The sequence below is a fragment of the Triticum aestivum genome, chromosome 6A, assembly GCF_018294505.1.
Source record: "Triticum aestivum cultivar Chinese Spring chromosome 6A, IWGSC CS RefSeq v2.1, whole genome shotgun sequence".
In the NCBI taxonomy this organism is placed as follows: Eukaryota; Viridiplantae; Streptophyta; class Magnoliopsida; order Poales; family Poaceae; genus Triticum; species Triticum aestivum.
The window spans coordinates 525,172,746-525,193,542 of record NC_057809.1 but is presented as its reverse complement, the minus strand read 5'-3'; positions in this window follow the sequence as shown (position 1 = coordinate 525,193,542).

Below are 20,797 nucleotides of genomic sequence, written 5' to 3'. Positions count from 1 at the left end.
CAATGAACGCCCCCCAACCGTCGGTGACTGCCAACCAGAGGTCTCATGACTTCGAATACCCACCGACCACTAATTTATTACCATTTATGTCCTTCATATACGCGCTGACGGGTGGGCCCTATGGTAATGTGCGCTGCTGAATGTGGACCGTTCGACTGGTCAATTGATCGTGTTATCAACAAATTACGGAGCTGTATGGTGAGCCAGTGACCGTATGATCACCCTATAATGTAGTCCTATTTTATTAACACAGTACACACTCAAACTACCATTTCTTTCTTTCATATACGGGCTGATAGGTGGGCCCCACGGTTACGCGCCCCGATGGTGCAACACTAGTTGCACCGCGTGGAACGTTTGACTGGTCAATTGATTGTGTCATCAACAAAATACAGAGTTGTACGGGTGAGCCAGTGACCGTATAATCATGATATGTATTTGTTTAACATGATACAGACGCAAGGGCTCATATATACACACAAGCACTCACCGCTATAAGCGCACACACGTGAACCCTACCCCTATGAGCACCTTCGAGAGAGTGGGCCAGCATATATGATCTTGAGATTTTACGAAGTCACCATAGGTGCCTCATAGTCGAGTGGAACGTCTCCTCCCACTGAACGTACGTCACCGGAAAATACTGAAATTGACACAAGATAAATGCGAGCACCGGGACTTTAACCTTGGTGGGCTCGAGAAACCACGGTCCTCTAACCATCCAACCACATGTTGGTTAGCACGACAAAATGTATGTGGTGACCGTGATGAGCTTATTCTGAAGTCTAGTGACCATATCGTGCTTTCGCTTCAAATACAATGACCGTAAGTGTCGTCAACAAAATACGGAGCATGCATCAAATGCAAAGTCCGTCAGTGTCATCAACAAAATATGGAGACGTATCGTGAGCTAGATACCGTTATACTATCATATATGCTTATTTTCTTAGTGGCCGATTGCGTGTGTGGTGTGGTGGGCACATCATTTCTAGTTGTGGTGGGTCATCATGAAGACTCATGGGTCGGTTCCATCCTGCGCCACATATAGGTTGGACCGAGACGTGTTATATGAGGACCCATGTGGAGGACTCGGCGTACAACATGAAGCTACCAGAGTCGCGGAGGACTCTATCCCCACTGGTGATAAGCCGACTATATATGATTTGTAACCCTACACCCTTAGTATGTTATACAAGCTTGGGGGCTAGTTCGTCGATAATATACACACACGCACAATGCCTGGTATTCACGTGTACTTTGTACATGCCCCTATCACTAATATACAGTACTAGGAGTAGGCTCTTTCTTTAACTGCAAGTGCATGTGTTTATTTCATATTATCGATCCATAGAGTGAGAGCGGTTTGAAATACAGGCAATGGATGATTTTGCAATTCATATATAAACATTAATTAGTGCACTCCATGTTGTTAGTGTGAAGCAATTTGTACATTTGTCACTTGCATGGATACATTCCAAATTGCTAGCTACGAAATAGAATACATGTCAAATTCAACATAAAAGGGGTTTCAAAGATTCAAATTCATAGGAAGTGCATTCATCTATTTGAACCCGAGATAATGGCATTTGTAAATCAGATGTAAAAGGGGGCATCAATCTTTGTTGTGAGTTTGAACATGCTATATATATATTCATACGCATATCTAACTTTTTTTGCAACCAAGGAGATTATATCTGGAACCATGCATGAACTGAGGTAAGTTGCATATTTTTTAATATATACTCATGTACAATGTATATTCAAATGTACCCCCTCCATTCCAAAATAATAGTAGCCTTAGGATTTTCAAGATTAAAGATTTGTGAAGTTTGACAAATCCTGAAAGTTCAATTCAAGAGAACCGAAAATGTTAAGGCCTTCTTTGGTTCATAGGATAGGAATTTTATAGGAATAGGAAAATCATAGGAAGTGAGATGACATGCATGTCAATTCCTATAAAGAAAGAGATGTCATTTGGTGCATAGGATAGGATTTTTTCCATTGAGTCTAGGCTAATGTTTTTTTCCTCCAAAATGTGAAGGATTGATTCCTATCCTACATAGGAATAGGAATCCATTCCTACAAACCAAAGGGCTTCAAAGGAATTTTTCCTTTGCAAATCCTATCCTATAGAATTCCTACAAAAATCCTACAAACCAAAGGAGGCCTAATGCTTCTACTCCCAAATATTGAACGAAGCGCCAAATAGGCCTCGGGTCACCCGAAACCGCGCGAGACTAATGTTTTGGTGGTAGGAAATTACTGTCCTGACTCTGGCCCGTGTAGCCTATCGGCCCGATGTCCAAAGGTCTAAACTGGGGTAGGTTTGTAACTTCACCAAGACGCCAGAGAAGCATTCATACACCGTGGGCGCCTACCCAAGCGCTCGGCCGAAATCTATCCCGCCCACATTTGGGACACCTGACATGACTGTCCTACCCCCAACCTGCAATATGTACGAAATTTTAGATGGGGGAAAGTTTGTAACTTTCCCCAAATTTCAAACAAGTGCGTCTCAAACCGAAACATTGTTCCCCCTTAGTTCCCTGCCTCCCTCCGTTTCCCCATTCATACTCCGTGGGCGCGAAAGCGCCCTCTCAACCAGCCGCGAAACCCCAGCCTCCTCTGTCCTCCACCCCATAGCAGCCAATCCACCGCCGCCCTCCTCCATCACGGCGGAGCCGGTACCCTGACGTCGTCGTCCAACGCAACCGCAACCGCAATGCCCTCAAGGACTTAGCAGCTGAAGCCGAGGCAGAGCGGCCTCCACGACGCCGACGCCGACGTGCACCGTACCAGAACCACTCTGACCACGCCGTCCTGCGCCTCACTGCTGCGGCTCCACTATCGCAATCGTCCGCCGCACCGGAGCTGTTCCCGCTACGCCGTTGTTTGCCGCCTCAGATCTGCTTCCCCGCCGCCGACAGACGGCCACCGCACCACACTCAACAACTTGGCCATGGGTTCGTCCAAGGCTACACCGTCCTCCACAACTTCTGGTTTCCGGCGAACAACAAGAAGATCGTCGGAAAAACAAAAGGAGGACACAACACTGCCAGAAGAAAGAGGTACTCCTCTTCCCTTATTCGTGCAAATCTTACGTCTCCGCTCACACCGTATTCATTCCATGAAAGAAACTAGTTGAGCGCTTCTTACTGCATCTTCTTCGTGATACTAAATGCACAAGGTTTCATCCCTTTTACTATTTCACCTTTGCTAGAGGTCAGTAGCCCTCCTGGATTTCAATTTAGGGTCAGTCGAACCGCAATTAAAAGAAGCAGCACCCGCTTAGGCGCGCAGAGCACCTAGTCCGCCTGTTCCCTGGGGAAGCGGCGCATCAGTGTCTATCATAGGGGTGTGGGGCGCAGGAGCTGCTTGCGCCCGATCTGGAGGTCGGCGAGGCTTGAATGGATGGCCGGGGGGCGGTGCCAAGCACGGCGGTGCGGTGAGGTCGAGGGGATGGCGCAGGCAGGGGAGGAATACTGGGCCGGTGGTCGCTGGCGTTTCGAGGAAGATTGTCAACACTAACTCGCTGGAGGTCGATGAAGGCGATCTGCCCGTTCTTTGTACATCGGACGGTGCAGAAAAAATGGACTGACCTATTTGCTTTCAGTCGACTGTTATTTTCATATAATCCTGTAGTAATTTAGTGTGCCATGCATGTTGTAGAGCTATCATATGTCTCCCGTCATTTATTTCTCACTGATCTGCTATCTGCTACCTTTACACTGTACTAATTGTGCACACACTTCACCCATACTCACACTATTGTTTTTTTATGCATGGGTATTTCAGACTCTGACGCAGTGTTGATGAATGCAGAAAAGAAAAGACAGAAGTCGCTCCAGTGTTATTCGAAGATAAGCACTAAGCGTTCCAGCCCTCTAACGGGTGCAATGTCAGCAGTTGGAGATAGTAAACTTAGCTCTGCAGTTGATGATCTCAATTCCCACACACAACCATCCTAGGTGCTTGCTTTAACTTCGCGCTGTCAAATGTGGTTGCATGTTGCATATGGTGTCTAGCTTGTATTGCTTCCAATTTGGTTAAATTGCATCTGCTTACTTTACACATTATACCTTTGATAATGACATGCCTTCCTGTTTTTGATACATACTACATATATCTATTAACCATGTTCATACATCAAACTAATGCTCTTTTGTATCCCTCGTCAATCACTTATGATGAGACAGTCACCCGGGTGGGTTTTTGTGAGATGCCATACTCATTTAAAGAGTGCAGTGTCATCCTTCCCACATGATTCTCAAGAAACAGCAAGGCTAAATGAAGATAGTCAACGTAGCTCTCTAGTTGATCACCGCAATTCCCCCACACCACCATCGCAGGTGCTTGCTCTTACTTGGCAGTGTGATATGTAGTGTTCGTCTTACATGAAAGTAGTGTTCGTCAGTATCATGCATCAATGAGTTCTAAAGAGAAAATTGTATTCCTTTTTCTTGTGGGTTTGACTTGACAAGGCAAAATCAAGAAAGAGGAAGGAAAAGAGTAAGGAAGGCGATGATGGTGGTCCTCTACAGCAACATAAACGGAGCATATGTACCGATTCTCCTTGTACTGATAGTGCATTACAAGGTCCAAGTCTCCGCTCCCCTACTCCACCATCCAAGGTGCTTGCTCTAACTTGGCAGTGTGATATCTGGTTGCATGTTGCATATGGTTTCTAGCTCGTATTGCTCCTAATTAGTGTAAACTGCATCTACTTAGCTTACACATGATACATGTGAATATGACACGCTTTCCTATTTTTGGTACGTACTATATCTTATGATAAGGCACTTTTCTTGTGTATCCCTCATCAATGCTCCTAATTTGTTAAATTGCATCTCCTTAGCTTACACATTATACATGTGAATATGACACGCCTTCCTGTTTTTGGTACATACTACATCTGCCTATCACACCATGTTCTTACATCAAACTACTGTTCTTGTGTATCCTGCCTGCGTCTATCGCTTATGATGAGACAGTCACGCACGTGGGTTAATATGAGATGCAATACTCTTATAAAGAATGCAATTTCATCATCTCCACATGATTCTCAAGAAACAGCAAGCTTAAATGAAGATGTTGAACGTAGCTCTGTACCTGAAGACCGCACTTCCCCTACACCACCATCACAGGTGCTTGCTCTAACTTCGCAGTGTGATATGTGGTTGCATGTTGCATACAGTGTCTAGCTTGTAATGCTTCTAATTAGGGTAAATTGCATCTGCTTAGTTTACACACTATACCTGTGAATATGACATGCCTTCCTATTTTGGTACACACTACATCTATGTGTTAACCTTGTTCTTACATGAAACTACCTCTCTTCTGTATCCTGCATCAATCACTTACGATGAGTCACCTTTATTCGTTGCATATTGCATATTATTTCTAGCCTGTTGCCATGTATTTCTTCTAATTTGGTGAAATACATTTGTTAGGGCACCCATTTAATTTGGCAGAGTGATATTGGTTTCATCTTTCATATGGTTTCTAGCTTGCATCGATTCTAACAAGTTCAAGCACCTTGTGCTTAGTTTACACTTTATACATCATACATGTCAATATGTCACGCCGTCCTATTTTTCATATATATTCCATCCTCCTATCATGCGGCTGCCTTACATGAAAGTAGTGTTCGTCAGTATCATGCATCAATGAGTTCTGAAGAGCAAATTTTATTCTTTTTTCTTGTGGGTTTCACTTGACAAGGCAAAATCAAGAAAGAGGAAGGAAAAGAGTAAGGAAGGCGATGATGGTGGTCCTCTGCAGCAACGTAAATGGAGCATCTGTACTGATAGTGCATTACAAGGTCCAAGTCTCCGCTCCCCTACTCCACCATCCAAGGTGCTTGCTCTAACTTGGCAGTGTGATATCTGGTTGCATGTTGCATATGGTGTCTAGCTCGTATTGCTCCTAATTAGAGTAAACTACATCTGCTTAGCTTACACATGATACATGTGAATATGACACGCTTTCCTGTTTTTGGTACATACTATATCTGTCTATCACACCATGTTCTTACATGAAACTACTCTTCTTGTGTATCCTGCATCAGTCACTTATGATGGGACACCTTTAAGTTGGTAGTGTGATATTGGTTTGCGTATTGAATATGATTTCTAGCATGTATTGCTTCTAGTTTGATGAACGCCACCTATGATGAGACAGTTTTAACTTGGCATAGTGATATTGATTGCACCTTCCATATGGTGTCTTGCAGTGTTTCTAATTTGTTGAAATGCTTTCTGCTTAGTTACCACATCATAGGTGTGAATATGTCAAGCCATCCATTTTTTCATAAATATTCCATCTTCGCATCATGTGTTTGCCTTTCATCCGAGTAGTGTTCGTCAGTATCATGCATGAATGAGTTCTGAAGAGCGAATTTTATTCCTTTTTCATATCGGTTTGACTTCACAATGCAAAATCATTACAACTGAAGGAAATTAGTCCGGCAGTGGATGATGGTGGTCCTTCGGAGCAACTCAAACAGGGGGTCTTTACAGATTCTACTCCGCCATCCTCCCAACAAGATTCGCAAGACAACACAAGGCTGGACAGTCAACGTAGTTGTGTAGATGATGACCACATCTCCCCTACTCCACCATCACAGGTGCTTGTTCTAACTTGGCACTATTAAATGTGGTTGCATGTTGCGTATGATGTCTAGCTTGTATTTCTTCTAACTTTGTTGAATTGCATCTGCTTACTTTACACATAATGCCTGTGAATATGAGATGTGTTCCTGTTTCTACATCAGACTACTATTCTTGCATATCCCACATCAGTCACTTATGATAAGGCACCTTTAAGTCGCCACTGTGATATTGGTTGTGTCTTGCATATGATTTCTAGCATGTACCACTTCTAATTTGTTGAAAGCCATATAGTTTGAACTTGGTAGAGTGATATTGGTTGCACCTTTCATATGGTCTCTAGCTTGGAGTGCTTCTAATTTGTTGAAATGCCTTCTGCTTAGTTACCACATCATAGGTGTGAATATGTCACACCATCCTGTTTTTCATACATATTCCATCCTCGCATCATGTGTTTGCCTTTCATCCGAGTAGTGTTCGTCAGTATCATGCATTAATGAGTTCTGAAGAGCGAATTTTATTCCTTTTTCATATCGGTTTGACTTCACAATGCAAAATCATTACAGCTGAAGGAAATTAGTCTGGCAGTGGATAATGGTGGTCCTTCAGAGCAACTCAAACAGGGGGTCTCTACAGATTCTACTCCGCCATCCTCCCAACAAGATTCGCAAGACAACACAAGGCTGGACAGTCAACGTAGCTGTGTAGATGATGAGCACATCTCCCCTACTCCACCATCACAGGTGCTTGCTCTAACTTGACACTATTATATGTGGTTGCATGTTGCGTATGATGTCTAGCTTGTATTGCTTCTAACTTGAATTGCATCTGCTTACTTTACACATAATGCCTGTGAATATGACACGTGTTCCTGTTTCTACAACAAACGTGTACATGATGAGCACATCTCCCCTACTCCACCATCACACGTGCTTGCTCTTACTTGGAACTATTATACGTGGTTGCGTTTCCCGTATGATGTCTAGTTTGTATTGCTTCTGATTATGTTGAATCGCATCTGTGTACCTTACAACTTATACCTGCAACGATCACTTACCCATAAGACACATTTAACTTGGGACTGTGATGTAGGTTGCATCTTGCATTGTCTTCTAGCTTGTACTGCTTCTAATTTCTTGAAATGGCTCTTATGACGAGACACTTTTTACCTGATAGAGTGATATTGGTTGCATGTTCATATGGTGCCTAGCTTTCATTTCTTCTAATTTTGTTGAAATGCCTTCCGCTTACTATTTTTTCATACATATTCCATCCTCCTATCGTACGTGTGAATATGAGACGGTGTCTTTTTTTGTATATATTCCATCCTCCTATCCTGCGCCTGCCTTACATCAAAGCAGTGTTCGTCTGTATCATGCATCAACCAGTTATGCAGAGCTAATTTTATTCACCTTCTTGTGGTTTTGACTTCATAAGGCAATATCAGAAAATAGGAAGGAAAAGAGTAAGTTAGGGGATGTTGGTGGTCCTCCGCACCGACGCAAACAGAGACTCTCTAGATTTGCCACTGCTACTGCTAATGAAGTTGAAGTCCCAAGTCTACATGATGAGTTCATCTCCTGTACTCCACCATTGCAGGTGCTTGCTCTAAGTTGACAGTGTGATAATTGGTTTCATGTTGCATATGTTGTTTAGCCTGTATTTCTTCTATTTTGATTAAATTGCACCTGCTGAGTTTATACGTTATACATGTGCATATGACATGGCTTTCTATGTCTAGAATACACTGCATCTATCTATCATACCATGTTCTTACATCAAAGTACTGCTGTTGTGTATCCTGCATCAGTCACTCATGATTGGACACTTTTAACATGGCACTTTGATAGTGGTTGCATCTTGTATTGATTTCTACGTTGTACTACTTCCAATTTTTCGAATTGCCACTTATGACAAGACACTTTTAACTTGGCAGAGTAATATTGGTTGCATCTTTCATATGGTGTCTAGCTTGCATTACTTCTATTTTCTTGAAAATCCTTCTGCTTAGTTTGCACATCGTAGCTGTGAATATGTCATGCCGTCCTGTTTTTCTTACATATTCCATCCTCATACGGTTGTCTTACATCAAAGTATTGCTTGTCTGTATCATGCATCAATGAGTTCTGAAGAGTGATTTTATTCTTTTGTGTTGTGGGTACAGCTTGACATGGCAAAGTCAAAAAAGAGCAAGGAAAATAATATAGTAGGGAGTGCTGTTACTCGTCCGGTGAAACAGAAAAGGTTCTGCCGTCGAGATTCTGCTGGTACTTATAGTGTAGTAGAAGGTCCAAGTCCACCGGCTAAATCTACAAACACAGTATCACCTGCTCCACCAGCTGCAACATCCGCTTCAACTGTACCAGCATCTCAACCAGTTACTCGTTCGTTTGCTCCAGAACTGGCCAGTTCCCAAGCTGCCTTCACACCTAACACTACTTCCGAAGCACTGCTGACACAACAGGACTTGGCAAGATCAGATGAACCTCATGAGCATCAACACCAAGACGGTACCTGACCGAGTCAAGTTGCAGTTGCATGCTCCTTTATATGTACTCTCACAGTTTGATGTACACTAACACTTTCCATATTCATTGTTGAACTAGCACCACGGCGCAAGCAGAAACAGACATCAGGGATAATGCTTGATAGATTAACAAAATCTAAAGGAGGAAGAATGGAGATCCATTTTGAGGCAGGTTTAAAAAGGCCACGAGATGCTATAGAGTCAGCCAAGTTAGTATCAGAGGCAGCCGTTACCGTTAGGTGTCATGCACGTATCCTCCCAACATGGACCCACTACAGGAATGAGAAAGACAATACCCAGTTTAACACCTTCCTTGACCATTTATCCGTAAGTAATGTTATTCATCACAATTAGTAATATTGTCTTGCTCTATCCCATATGTTCTAGCTTCCTCCTAATAAGAGTCACATTCTTTTTTCAACAGATGAGGTTCAAGTTGGATCCTAAAGATGATGCAACTAGACGAGCATGCACTCATGTTTTTCAGTCTGCTCTGCGACAGTATCGGTACCACCTTAGAAAATCTCACTTTGAAGGCAAGTCTAACAATGAAATCGCCCAAACATCTCCAGTAGAATATATTACAGATGAAGACTGGACAGCCCTCGTTAAACACTGGTCTGATCCAAAGTATCAAGTAGTCTATATGTATTTGATCAGACCACATATTGAACTTGTATTTATGTATGTGCCTTACAAGTGTATCTTCTTCTAGGCTAACTGTTTGAAGAACAAAACCAACCGTTCTAAAGTGAAATTCCAACAGACCATGGGATCTCGTAGCTATATTGCACACTGCGAGGCTCTTGTAAATAGCTGCTACTTCCTTCTTTTTTGTGCCATATTATCGTATATATATTGACTTGTTCCAAATACAGAGGAAATCCCATGCGGACCAAAAAGAACCTGAACCGAATGCAGTGCAAATCTTCAAGGATTGCCACACCAGCAAGATGAAGGGCATGAGCACACCAGTTCAAGTCGCTGTTGTAAGTCCTTACTCCTCCTGCCTTGAATTGATTGGTACTGTGATGTGTTCATTTAACTACTTGGTTTGCAGCCAATGTCAGTTACTCTGTTGACTTTTATTCACAGTTGTCATAACGTATCATTTCACCTTACATGGTTTCAAAGAGATGAAGGATATTCTTTTGGTCTTGATCTGTAATCTAGTTGTTATGTTCGCATGCGCACACAATGATGAAATAGCCTGTTTGTTTTATATCTGTTTGCCCATGATATGAATGATGTCATACTATGTTCATCCTACTTTAAACCATGTCTCTTTATCCTTAGATGTCAACGAATGTGAGGAAATAGACAATACAGTAGGCATGCTACTGTTGGAAATATGCCCTAGAGGCAATAATAAAAGTATTATTATTATATTTCTTTGTTCATGATAATAGTCTTTTATTCATGCTATAACTGTATTATCCGGAAATCGTAATACACATGTGAATACATAGACCACAATATGTCCCTAGTGAGCCTCTAGTTGACTAGCTCGTTGTGATCAACAGATAGTCATGGTTTCCTGGCTATGGACATTGGATGTCGTTGATAACGGGATCACATCATTAGGAGAATGATGTGATGGACAAGACCCAATCCTAAGCATAGCACAAAGGTCGGTTAGTTCGTTTGCTAGAGCTTTTCCAATGTCAAGTATCTCTTCCTTAGACCATGAGATCGTGTAACTCCCGGATACCGTAGGAGTGCTTTGGGTGTACCAAACGTCACAACGTAACTGGGTGATTATAAAGGTGCACTACAGGTATCTCCGAAAGTGTCTGTTGGGTTGACACGGATCGAGACTGGGATTTGTCACTCCGTATGACGGAGAGGTATCTCTGGGCCCACTCAGTAATGCATCATCATAATGAGCTCAAGGTGACCAAGTGTTTGGTCATGGGATCATGCATTACTGTACGAGTAAAGTGACTTGCCGGTAACGAGACTGAACAAGATATTGGGATACCGACGATCGGGTCTCGGGCAAGTAACGTACCGATTGACAAAGGGAATTGTATACGGGGTTTGATCGAATCCTCGACATCGTGGTTCATCCGATGACATCATCGAGGAGCATGTGGGAGCCAACATGGGTATCCAGATCCCGCTGTTGGTTATTGACCGAAGAGTCTCGGTCATGTCTGCATGTCTCCCGAACCCGTAGGGTCTACACACTTAAGGTTCGGTGACGCTAGGGTTATCAGGAAGACAAGTATGTGATCACCGAATGTTGTTCGGAGTCCCGGATGAGATCCCAGACGTCACGAGGAGTTCCGGAATGGTCCGGAGGTAAAGTTTTATATATGGGAAGTTGTTAAACGGACACCGGAAAGTTTCGGGGTCATACCGGTATTGTACCGGGACCACCGGAGAGGTTCCGGGGGTCCACCGGGAGGGACCACCCCTCCCGGGGGGCCACTTGAGCTGCGTAGGGATAGCAGCCAGCCCCTAGTGGGCTTGGCGCGTTCCCCCTTGGGCCCATGCGCCTAGGGTTGGGGGGGAAACCCTAAAGGGGGCGCACCCCCCTTGCTTTGGGGGCAAGCCCCCCACCCTTTGGCCGCCGCCCCCCTCTAGGGTTTCCCCTAGAGGGCCGACCGTCTTGCCCCTCTCCTCCTATATATAGAGGGGTGAGGGGAGGGCTGCAGGACACAACTCAAGGCGCAGCCCCTCCCCTCCCCAACACCTCTCCTCCTCCGTACGTGCTTGGCGAAGCTCTGTCGGAATACTACTGCACCAACTGCACCACGCCGTCGTGCTGCCCTTGGAGCTGCCTTCCTCAACCTCTCCTTCCTCCTTGCTGGATCAAGACGGAGGAGACGTCGACCGTCCCGTACGTGTGTTGAACGCGGAGGTGCTGTCCGTTCAGCACTTGGTCATCGGTGATCCGAATCACGACGAGTACGACTCCATCATCACCATCCCCTTGAACGCTTCCGCACTCGATCTACAAGTGGTATGTAGATGCAAACTCTTCCCCTTGACTCGTTGCTTAGATGAACTCATAGATGGATCTCGGTGAAACCGTAGGAAAAATTTTAATTTTCTGCAACGTTCCCCAACAGTGGCATCATGAGCTAGGTCTATGCGTAGTTCTCTTTGCACGAGTAGAACACAATTTTGTTGTGGGCGTGGATCTTGTCAACTTACTTGCCACTACTAATCTTTTCTTGCTTCAACGGCATTGTGGGATGAAGCGGCCCGGACCAACCTTACACGTACGCTTACGTGAGACCGGTTCCACCGATTGACATGCACTAGTTGCATAAGGTGGCTGGCGGGTGTCTGTCTCTCCCACTTTAGTTGGAGCAGATTCGATGAAAAGGGTCCTTATGAAGGGTAAATAGAAGTTGACAAAATCACGTTGTGGTTATTCATAGGTAAGAAAACATTCTTGCTAGAACCCAATTGCAGCCACGTAAAAGATGCAACAACAATTAGAGGACGTATAACTTGTTTTTGCAGCGATTGATCATGTGATGTGATATGGCCAGAAGTTGTGATGAATGATGAATTGTGATGTATGAGATCATGTTCTTTGTAATAGGATTCACGACTTGCATGTCGATGAGTATGACAACCGGCAGGAGCCATAGGAGTTGTCTTTATTTTTGTATGACCTGCGTGTCATTGAAGAACGCCATGTAAACTACTTTACTTTATTGCTAAACGCGTTAGTCATAGAAGTAGAAGTAGTCGTTGGCATGACAACTTCATGAAGACACGATGATGGAGATCATGATGATGGAGATCATGGTGTCATGTCGGTGACAAGATGATCATGGAGCCCCGAAGATGAAGATCAAAGGAGCTATATGATATTGGCCATATCATGTCACTACTTTATATAATTGCATGTGATGTTTATTATGTTTTATGCATCTTGTTTACTTAGGACGACGGTAGTAAATAAGATGATCCCTTACAACAATTTCAAGAAGTCTTCTCCCCTAACTGTGCACCGTTGCTAAAGTTCGTCGCTTCTAAGCACCACGTGATGATCGGGTGTGATGGATTCTTACGTTCACATACAACGGGTGTAAGACAGTTTTACATAGCAAAACACTTAGGGTTAACTTGACGAGCCTAGCATGTACAGACATGGCCTCGGAACACGGAGACCGAAAGGTCGAACACGAGTCGTATGGAAGATACGATCAACATGAGAATGTTCACTAATGATGACTAGTCCGTCTCACGTGATGATCGGACACGGGCAAGTCGACTCGGATCGTGTAACACTTAGATGACTAGAGGGATGTCTAATCTGAGTGGGAGTTCATAATTTGATTAGAACTTAATTATCATGAACTTAGTCTAAAACCTTTGCAAATATGTCTTGTAGATCAAATGGCCAACGCACATGTCAACATGAACTTCAACGCGTTCCTAGAGAAAACCAAGCTGAAAGATGATGGCAGCAACTATACAGACTGGGTCCGGAACCTGAGGATCATCCTCATAGCTGCCAGGAAACAATATGTCCTAGAAGGACCGCTAGGTGACGCTCCCGTCCCAGAGAACCAAGACATTATGAATGCTTGGCAGTCTCGTGCTGATGATTACTCCCTCGTTCAGTGCGGCATGCTTTACAGCTTAGAACCGGGGCTCCAAAAGCGTTTTGAGCATCACGGAGCATATGAGATGTTCGAGGAGCTGAAACTAGTTTTCCAAGCTCACGCCCGGGTCGAGAGATATGACATCTCCGACAAGTTCTATAGTTGTAAGATGGAGGAAAATAGTTCTGTCAGTGAGCACATACTCAAGATGTCTGGGTTGCACAACCGTATGACCCAGCTGAATATTAACCTCCCTGATGAGGCAGTCATTGAAAGAATCCTTCAGTCGCTCCCACCAAGCTACAAGAGCTTTTTGATGAACTACAATATGCAGGGGATGGTAAAGACCATTCCTGAAGTATTTTCTATGCTGAAGTCAGCAGAGGTTGAAATCAAGAAAGAACATCAAGTGTTGATGGTCAATAAGACCACTAAGTTCAAGAAGGGCAAGGGTAAGAAGAACTTCAAGAAGGACGGCAAAGAGGTTGCCGCGCCTGGTAAGCCAGTTGCCGGGAAGAAGTCAAAGAATGGACCCGAGCCTGAGACTGAGTGCTTTTATTGCAAGGGGAAGGGTCATTGGAAGCGGAACTGCCCCAAATACTTAGCGGATAAGAAGGCGGGCAACACAAAAGGTATATTCGATATACATGTAATTGATGTGTACCTTACCAGTACTCGTAGTAACTCCTGGGTATTTGATACCGGTGCCGTTGCTCATATTTGTAACTCACAGCAGGAGCTGCGGAATAAGCGGAGACTGGCAAAGGACGAGGTGACGATGCGCGTCGGGAATGGTTCCAGAGTCGATGTGATCGCCGTCGGCACGCTACCTCTACATTTACCTACGGGATTAGTTTTGAACCTTAATAATTGTTATTTGGTGCCAAGTTTGAGCATGAACATTGTATCTGGATCTCGTTTAATACGAGATGGCTACTCATTTAAGTCCGAGAATAATGGTTGTTCTATTTATATGAGAGATATGTTCTATGGTCATGCTCCGATGGTCAATGGTTTATTCTTAATGAATCTCGAACGTAGTGTTACACATATTCATAGCGTGAATACCAAAAGATGTAAAGTTGATAACGATAGTCCCACATACTTGTGGCACTGCCGCCTTGGTCATATTGGTGTCAAGCGCATGAAGAAGCTCCATGCTGATGGACTTTTAGAGTCTCTTGATTATGAATCGTTTGACACATGTGAACCATGCCTCATGGGCAAGATGACCAAGACTCCGTTCTCCGGAACAATGGAGCGAGCAACCAACTTGTTGGAAATCATACATACCGATGTGTGCGGTCCAATGAGTGTTGAGGCTCGCGGAGGATATCGTTATGTTCTCACTCTCACAGATGACTTGAGTAGATATGGGTATGTCTACTTGATGAAACACAAGTCTGAGACCTTTGAAAAGTTCAAGGAATTTCAGAATGAAGTAGAGAATCAACGTGACCGAAAGATAAAATTCTTATGATCAGATCGTGGAGGAGAATACTTAAGTCACGAATTTGGTACACACTTAAGAAAATGTGGAATCGTTTCACAACTCACGCCGCCTGGAACACCTCAGTGTAACGGTGTGTCCGAACGTCGTAATCGCACTCTATTGGATATGGTGCGGTCTATGATGTCTCTTACCGATTTACCGCTATCATTATGGGGATACGCTCTAGAGACAGCTACATTCACTTTAAATAGGGCACCGTCAAAATCCGTTGAGACGACACCGTATGAATTATGGTTTGGGAAGAAACCTAAGCTGTCGTTTCTGAAAGTTTGGGGATGCGATGCTTATGTCAAGAAACTACAACCTGAGAAGCTCGAACCCAAGTCGGAAAAATGCGTCTTCATAGGATACCCTAAGGAAACCATTGGGTATACCTTCTACTTAAGATCCGAGGGCAAGATCTTTGTCGCTAAGAACGGATCCTTTCTGGAAAAAGAGTTTCTCTCGAAAGAAGTAAGTGGGAGGAAAGTAGAACTCAATGAAGTACTACCTCTTGAGCGGGACAATAGTGCAGCTCAGGAAGATGTTCCTGTGATGCCTACACCAACTGAAGAGGAAAATAATGATGATGATCAAGGTACTTCGGATCAAGTTGTTACTGAACTTCGTAGGTCCACAAGGACACGTTCCGCACCAGAGTGGTACGGCAACCCTGTCCTGGAAATCATGTTGTTAGACAACGGTGAACCTTCGAACTATGAAGAAGCGATGGCGGGCCCAGATTCCAATAAATGGCTAGAAGCCATGAAATCCGAGATAGAATCCATGTATGAAAACAAAGTATGGACTTTGACTGACTTGCCCGATGATCGGCGAGCGATAGAAAACAAATGAATCTTTAAGAAGAAGACGGACGCGGATGGAAATGTCACCATCTATAAAGCTCGACTTGTCGCTAAGGGTTATCGACAAGTTCAAGGGATTGACTACGATGAGACTTTCTCTCCCGTAGCGAAGCTTAAGTCCGTCCGAATCATGTTAGCAATTGCCGCATACTATGATTATGAGATATGGCAGATGGACGTCAAAACAACATTCCTTAACGGCATCTTAAGGAAGAACTGTATATGATATAGCCGGAAGGTTTTGTCGATCCTAAGAATGCTAACAAAGTATGCAAGCTCCAGCGATCCATTTATGGGCTGGTGCAAGCATCTTGGAGTTGGAATATTCGCTTTGATGAGATGATCAAAGCGTTTGGGTTTATGCAGACTTATGGAGAAGCCTGCGTTTACAAGAAAGTGAGTGGGAGCTCTGTAGCATTTCTCATATTATATGTAGATGACATACTTTTGATGGGAAATAATATAGAATTTCTGGACAACATTAAGGCCTACTTGAATAAGTGTTTTTCAATGAAGGACCTTGGAGAAGCTGCTTATATATTAGGCATCAAGATCTATAGAGATAGATCGAGACGCCTCATAGGTCTTTCACAAAGCACATACCTTGATAAGATTTTGAAAAGGTTCAAAATGGATCAGTCCAAGAAAGGGTTCTTGCCTATGTTACAAGGTGTGAGATTGAGCTCGGCTCAGTCACCGACCACGGCAAAAGATAAAGAAGAGATGAGTCTTATCCCCTATGCTTCGGCCATAGGATCTATTATGTATGCCATGCTGTGTACCAGACCTGATGTAAACCTTGCCGTGAGTTTGGTAGCAAGATACCAAGGTAATCCCGGCAAGGAACACTGGACAGCGGTCAAGAATATCCTGAAGTACCTGAAAAGGACAAAGGACATGTTTCTCGTTTATGGAGGAGACGAAGAGCTCGTCGTAAAGGGTTACGTCGACGCTAGCTTCGTCTCAGATCCGGATGACTCTAAGTCACAAACCGAATACATGTATATGTTGAATGGTGGAGCAGTAAGCTGGTGCAGCTGCAAGCAGAGCGTCGTGGCGGGATCTACATGTGAAGCGGAGTACATGGCTGCCTCGGAGGCAGCGCATGAAGCTATTTGGGTGAAGGAGTTCATCACCGACCTAGGAGTCATACCCAATGCGTCGGGGCCGATCAAACTTTTCTGTGACAATACTGGAGCTATTGCCCTTGCGAAGGAGCCCAGATTTCACAAGAAGACCAGGCACATCAAGCGTCGTTTCAACTCCATCCGTGAAAATGTTCAAGATGGAGACATAGAAATTTGCAAAGTACATACGGATCTGAATGTCGCAGATCCATTGACTAAGCCTCTCTCGCGAGCGAAACATGATCACCACCAGAACTCTATGGGTGTTCGATTCATCACAATGTAACTAGATTATTAACTCTAGTGCAAGTGGGAGACTGTTGGAAATATGCCCTAGAGGCAATAATAAAAGTATTATTATTATATTTCTTTGTTCATGATAATAGTCTTTTATTCATGCTATAACTGTATTATCCGGAAATCGTAATACACGTGTGAATACATAGACCACAATATGTCCCTAGTGAGCCTCTAGTTGACTAGCTCGTTGTGATCAACAGATAGTCATGGTTTCCTGGCTATGGACATTGGATGTCGTTGATAACGGGATCACATCATTAGGAGAATGATGTGATGGACAAGACCCAATCCTAAGCATAGCACAAAGGTCGGTTAGTTCGTTTGCTAGAGCTTTTCCAATGTCAAGTATCTCTTCCTTAGACCATGAGATCTGTAACTCCCGGATATCGTAGGAGTGCTTTGGGTGTACAAACGTCACAACGTAACTGGGTGATTATAAAGGTGCACTACAGGTATCTCCGAAAGTGTCTGTTGGGATGACACGGATCGAGACTGGGATTTGTCACTCCGTATGACGGAGAGGTATCTCTGGGCCCACTCGATAATGCATCATCATAATGAGCTCAAGGTGACCAAGGTTTTGGTCACGGGATCATGCATTACGGTACGAGTAAAGTGACTTGCCGGTAACGAGACTGAACAAGGTATTGGGATACTGACGATCGGGTCTCGGGCAAGTAACGTACCGATTGACAAAGGGAATTGTATACGGGGTTTGATTGAATCCTCGACATCGTGGTTCATCTGATGACATCATCGAGGAGCATGTGGGAGCCAACATGGGTATCCAGATCCCGCTGTTGGTTATTGACCGGAGAGTCTCGGTCATGTCTGCATGTCTCCCGAACCCGTAGGGTCTACACACTTAAGGTTCGGTGACGCTAGGGTTATCAGGAAGACAAGTATGTGATCACCGAATGTTGTTCGGAGTCCCGGATGAGATCCCGGACGTCACGAGGAGTTCCAGAATGGTCCGGAGGTAAAGTTTTATATATGGGAAGTTGTTCCGGAAAGTTTCGGGGTCATACCGGTATTGTACCGGGACCACCGGAGAGGTTCCGGGGGTCCACCAGGAGGGACCACCCCTCCCGGGGGGCCACTTGGGCTGCGTAGGGATAGCAGCCAGCCCCTAGTGGGCTTGGCGCGCCCCCCCTTGGGCCCATGCGCCTAGGGTTGGGGGGGGGGGAAACCCTAAAGGGGGCGCACCCCCCTTGCTTTGGGGGCAAGCCCCCCACCCTTCTTGCCCCTCTCCGCCTATATATAGAGGGGTGAGGGGAGGGCTGCAGGACAGAACTCAAGGCGCAGCCCCTCCCCTCCCCAACACCTCTCCTCCTCCGTACGTGCTCGGCGAAGCTCTGTCGGAATACTACTGCACCAGCTGCACCACGCCGTCGTGCTGCCCTTGGAGCTGCCTTCCTCAACCTCTCCTTCCTCCTTGCTGGATCAAGACGGAGGAGACGTCGACCGTCCCGTACGTGTGTTGAACGCGGAGGTGCTGTCCGTACAGCACTTGGTCATCGGTGATCCGAATCACGACGAGTACGACTCCATCATCACCATCCCCTTGAACGCTTCCGCACTCGATCTACAAGTGGCATGTAGATGCAAACTCTTCCCCTTGACTCGTTGCTGAGATGAACTCATAGATGGATCTTGGTGAAACCGTAGGAAAAATTTTAATTTTTTGCAACGTTCCCCAACAGCTACATGGGCATATGTTCCGAAAGTGATTTTATTATGTAGTTGGCACTACAATACATGCTAATGTATTACAGTAGTTCACCAAAATAAGTTATGTATAAACGTTTAACCTACTTTGTTTGTTTTTGTCTCATTAGTAACTTATCTGGTACACTAATCTACAAGTTCAAACTTTCAGGAAGCTATGGAACAAATGATTGAACAGCCACAACCACCTGAAGGTGACGAGGCTACTACATGCACAATGTCACCTCTTGCTGCAGTGCGTCAGTATCTCTCCACTAATAGTGCAAAAAGCACCTTCCTGCGTAATTCTGGGTTGGTTGTCAAGGTAACCACGTCCAAATCGCCTACTGAACAAAATCTTCCTGCTAGACAGAGTGATATATATGTGCTCCAGACACAAGTCCAATCCCTAGTGGACGTTGTTTCGGAAACAAGAATAGTGGTTGAGAAATGTCGTCAAGATATGAATGGTTTTGAAACCAGACTATCAGACATTCGCTTTGTTGTTCAAGAGCAATGGCGGAAAAAAGGTGGAGATCGTGTTGCTCCATCAGATTCTATAGCCTGAAACATTAGCACTCAGGTCAAATGATTTGTGCTTCTATACATCTGATGGTGCTTTTATCTGGAAGGACTGTAAACTTTATGCCAACAGGCCTTTTGTTGTATGGTTGGAATTTATTTTGTTGTGATACAACATTTATGATGCTACCTCAGGCTGGAGTAATTACGACGCTATTTTTGTATAGTGTAGGTTTATCTTAGTAATGTATTCGGCCTAAAGCTTCGTAGGAGCCCAACATGCCAACATTCGTCGGGCCCATTCCAATTGGGCTAAAAACGATTATGGGCTGAAATTGGCATGTAGCCCACTAAAAATATCTGGGCCTAAATCAGCGTAAGCTTTCATATTTTTCTGGTAGGCCTGTGCCCATAGTGGGCCTTTAACAGGCCTAAACATAATTTGGGCCCTCAGTAAAAATAGGCCGTTTACAGGTGTAAATATCTCGAGCCCATAAAATACATGGGCCTTTAATAGACCGAAAGTGAGATTGGGCCCTGATTGTGCCAAATAACCCACTCGACTTTAACAGGCCAAAATTCGGACGGGCCATAAATGCGCCGACCTAATACACGGGCCTTTGACAGGCTGGAACTTTGGTCGGGCTAGATTATCGTCATTTTTATATGGGCCATTAATGGGCCCGATATGACGTTGGGCCACATATGGCCCATGGTTTACGTCCGGCGTTAACAGGCCGAAAATGACAACAGGCCGAAAGTGGCCCAAAGCTATAGTGGGCCTCTAACAGGCCGAATTTGAGACATGGCCGAATATGACCCAAATCCTTCGTGGTCGTTTATGGGCCGAAAGTTTTGATGGCCTGTAAGTGGAGCTAAATGAAGCCGGACCTTTAACAGGCCGGAAATACATCGGGCGTAATTCGGCCCAATTACTTAGCATACTGCAGGCCAGAAGTGACCATGGGCCGCGTTGATGACAAGTTTAGGACAGGCCGTTGACGGGCCGATTTGATAGAGAATGTTGGGCCTTTAGCTGGGCCGGCCCAATATGGTCGGCAGAATCTAGTGGGCCTT